Source organism: Octopus bimaculoides, chromosome 25 (assembly GCF_001194135.2).
Source record: "Octopus bimaculoides isolate UCB-OBI-ISO-001 chromosome 25, ASM119413v2, whole genome shotgun sequence".
NCBI classification, from domain to species: Eukaryota; Metazoa; Mollusca; class Cephalopoda; order Octopoda; family Octopodidae; genus Octopus; species Octopus bimaculoides.
This window is the reverse complement of record NC_069005.1, coordinates 27,523,733-27,528,376: the sequence shown is the minus strand read 5'-3', so window position 1 is coordinate 27,528,376 and position 4,644 is coordinate 27,523,733. Positions and strand designations below refer to the sequence as shown.

At 35.5% G+C, this 4,644-nt stretch overlaps 1 protein-coding gene across 1 annotated transcript in view; it reads left to right on the top strand.

Moving 5' to 3' along the window:
- The first annotated feature begins 967 nt into the window (after positions 1-967).
- LOC106879684 (MAP kinase-activated protein kinase 5-like) overlaps positions 968-4,644 on the top strand; it is a 20,204-nt gene continuing 16,527 nt past the window's right edge. Inside the window, exon 1 of the mRNA XM_014929361.2 lies at positions 968-1,402. The gene's annotated coding sequence lies outside the window, so the exon portion shown is untranslated. The remainder of the gene's footprint in view (positions 1,403-4,644) is intronic.

Genomic DNA, 4,644 nt, shown 5'->3' with positions numbered 1-4,644 from the left:
ACCACCACCACCACCACCACAATCATCGCCACTACCACCACCATCACCACACAATCAACGCCCCCCCCACCACAATCACTGCCGCACCAACACCACCACAACCACTACAACCGCCGCCACCACCACCACCGACACCACCGCCTCACGGAAAGAGTTGGCCGTTGCAGACGTTGGTGAACTATTTAACTGTAATATAATTTGCTTGTGGATTGTATATATATTTCCCGGCCTGTCGGTCGCATTTGTGACGATTGGAAGCAGTCCAGGTACTGCCGACGACGACGTTGCCCTTCGTCGTAGGTGTCTCGTCTTACCGAAGTATCAGGTGATGATTCTACCTGGGAGGGTGCTTCGTGCTTTGCCCTTTCCAACCACCTTTAGCCTAGCCTTTGCGATCAGCGTTTTTGCGATCAACTGCGGGTAAATGCAGTTAGTGTTTTGGGGGTACCTTGAACGTTTTTATAGGGAAATATCGTTGTTTGCATAATGCAAATGAAGAAGCGTGTAGGCCTTTCCGATTCGCTTTTATTGTTATTGTCTATTTTCCTTTTGTAATTTGCTAATTCAAAATTAATTATGCGTATATATTAACACACACATACTCACGCACACACATACATTCGGTCATTCTTGCGTACATACATACATATATACATACATAGCATACATGTTATATGTGTATATATTTTACACACAGCCACACACTCGCACACACGTTTTAATTAATATTTAGCAGAAGTGACAGTCACTATCCGGCCCTTGAGTCACTCTGTTGCGTCTGCTAAATATTAAAAAATATATATACATATACTCATATTTTGAGTTCTATTTTTCCTGTTTGCATCACCTTATATATATATATATATATATATATATATATATATATATATATGCACACGCACACATACGCAGGCATGCATACATACATATAATTATACATACATATACATACAAGCATAAGACCGAGAAAGAGAGAGAGGGGGGGAGAGAAAAGGAAAGATAAAATGATTGAAAGATAGAAAATATGTGAGAGAGAAAGAGAGAGAGAGAGAGAGGAAGGAAGAAAGAGATAGAAAGAAAGAAAGATACGGTGAGAAACAGAAAGAAGTAGAGAGAAAGAGAGAGAAGGAAAGAAAAGAGAAAGAAAGAAATAAAGAGAGGGGAAGAAAGAAAGAGACAGAAAGAAAAAAGAAAGAAAGAGACAGAAAGGAAAAAGAAAGAAAGCGATAGAATAATCTTTTAAGAGTTACTTCCCTTTGTTTATGCCCTTCTTTCTGCTGTAAAGTCTCTCTCTTTCTTTCTCTCTCTCGACTCTTCGGTAAGTTTCTTGTTAAAATAATATTTACAGAATCTATGGAACAGCGCTTAGGTTGGACTGGTTTTATATCCTCTCTTATGCAACGTATGTATCTATTATTACATAATTTCTTACTACTAATACTACTACTACTTCTACTATAGATAGATCTGACGAAGGAGTCGTACCTTGCTAGAAATGGTAGCGAAATCTACCTCAAATCATAACTGTTGTCTTGTCTTTAGTGTCCCATAGGCAGCCTTCGACTTCTTTTTTCTATCCAGAAAGGTTTTGTTTGTTTCTCAACGCAGTATTTACATGCTGTTATTTACAGCATTCTATGTACTTCGAGATCCAGTTCCCAAAAAGAAAAAAATTACGAAGAGAAATTTACGCGAAGGACACATTAAATTATGCAGTCCTCAATATTCTTAGAACACACACACACATAGATACATACATACATACATATGTATATATAAACGGGGATGGTCACGTATGATTGACCCGGTGCTAAACAACAGCTGCAATAGCTATAAATAGAATCAGTCTTTGTAGACCGGCGGAGAGAGAGCACTTTGCGGTACGAGACATGAAGGGACTCTACGTGGTAGCCTGACCATGTCAGAAATAGCAACCAAATTTACCTTAGAACATCCATTTCCGTTAAAAGAACGAAAACAAACTATAATACAAACAAAATGTCAGTTATGTAAGAATACATTGTATATCGTTGTGCATGATAGACGATACCTAAATAAAAGACGGGATGGTCATAGCTGGAAGGACGCTTTAGATCGTAACTAACGACGGCAAACAACAAGAATAACTTGCAATATTCAGTCTTTGTCTGCTATTAACCTTTACATATAGAAAAGCCTAAAATTATTATTATTATTATTTCATTGTTAACTCTATTTTCTAGATTACCGGAAAGGGGAAGACAAAGGCCTTAGTGAGATTCGAACACCGAATGCTTAGGACTGTAATAAAATACTGCAGAGCAACAGCACTTTTGTCCACCGCTTTACCATTTCTGCCACTTGTCGCCCTTATCATTTTATTTTTTTTCTTCTCCGTGGGTCCCAGAATATTTTGTGATCAAATCGCATCGGTGTTTTATATACACATAAAATATAATATGTATGTATAGTATAGTATTATAGTATATAGTATAGTAAGAGAGTTTCTAATGTTTTAGAACTTGCTTCTTTTTCGGATATATGAACTACTGACCGATATATATGTGTGTGTGTGTGTGTGTGTGTGTATGTGTGAGAGAGAGAGAGAGAGAGAGATTTAATCCATAATCGTTAGTTCGACAAAATATATACTGTTTCGCGTATGGCTCATAATAAATTTGTCGGACTAACGATTATACATATAATTTTCTTTTTAAATTACTCTCAGACTTGGTCTTGGAGAATTTTTTTGTAAATGACCTAACATAGCTTCTTTATGAACTTGTCACCCACTAGAATTTGTGTGTGTCTGTGTGTTTATAAAACAAGGAATAAATAATGGTCGTTACATATTTTTCTTTATTGTAGTAAATTTTAACTTGCAGCTGTTTCCAGTTATCATTATCGGTTTGTTTTTGATAGGATTGCTCAATCGCTGCATTGTTAGCTTGATGTACTAACAAACAGCTTATAAACTATTTTGCCCGGATTGATAATCCCTCACTAATAACTATATATGTATGTATGTGTATATATATAACTAATAACTATATATATTATATATATATATATATATATATATACATATATATATATATATATATATATATATATATATATATATATATATATATAGTGTCTGGGGAGAGTCATTCTCTTTTAGTGCCTTATTATTTAACACACACACCGGTTCGATTTCCACTCATTTATTTTTTCTAAAATCGTTGCGTCTTGCAACCTTATATATATATATACAACCATATATATACATGTGTGTGTGTGTGTGTGTGTGTGTTGGTGCAAACAGGAAAAATAGAAATTCGGAATACTAGTATATGTATAGTTTTGTTAATATTTAGCAGAAGCAACCGAGTGACTCAACTTTCCGAGAGTTTCGTGTTTTGGCACATTATTACACTTTCTTCCATTTCCAGAAGTCGGTAGAATAAATTTACCATTTATGTTATGCTAGTAGTGATAACGCCGGTCAGACAGGGCATCAATCATGGTTTTGTACTAAAGACCCGTTACTATTTTTTTTTTTTTTTAATTCTGAACTCTAGAAAAACAGTGAATGATTGTGTTCCTTGTATGGACACTGAGGGAGTGTGTAAGCTTGTTTTGTTTTAGCATTTTTTTTCAAAATTTGTGCAGTTTATTTTCTGTCAATTTTATGAACAAGTATGAAAATATTTAGATAAGAGTTAGCAGTATTTTATGATGGGTTTTTTAAATGTTTAAATTACCGTTGCACAAATCTTATGAACAGCTTGTTTGATATACATGGAAACACTCTCTCACAGACACAGACACACATATTTACGTCTATACACAAACTCGCAGACATACACACGGACATCCGTGTATGTATGTGTGTGTGTGTGTGTGGTTCTTGAAGCAACGGCAAGACTCCTACCCTAGAAAAGAACTCAATATTTAATAATGTAGAATGCATATATTTTATATATGATTAAAGGCTTTGCAGTATACAAAATACTGTTGCATAGAAACACCTGTGGAACTGTAAGGTGTGTGTGTGTTGTATGTATAGGTGTGTGTGTTGTATGCATGTGTGTGTGTGAGTGTGAAGTAGGAATAGACGTCTTCAGTGCGCGACAATTTCACCGTTTAGGTTTCTGCCCTTTTATTGTTAACCACATTAAACTTCTACCGTGGCATTATCACACGGGGTCCTTTGCAGTCTGAGGAGAGCTGTAACTTAATATTGAGAACACCTTAATTATGAGAGAAAAGAACATGGGTTTCGTCTTGGCCCAAGTTCTTTTCTCTGATTCGATAGATAGATATATAGATGATGGCTTAGATGACCGAAACTTCGAAGTCACTATCGGCAACTTTTTTGTATAACAATAAATTCGTACTTCACAAAAGTATAGAGTAACCTTGCTGATTAATCTAAAATTGTTTTTTTTTATTATAACTAAACACACACACACACGCACGCACACACATATAATATTTAGCAGAAGCAACAGAGTGATTCATGAGCCGAGAGTTTCGTGCCAAACACGAAACTCCCGGCCCTTGAGTCACTCCGCTAAATATTAATAAAAAGTATTCATATACCCATATTTCGAGTTCTATTTTTCCTGTTTGCACTACCATACCTATATACATACATACATACATACATATATATATATA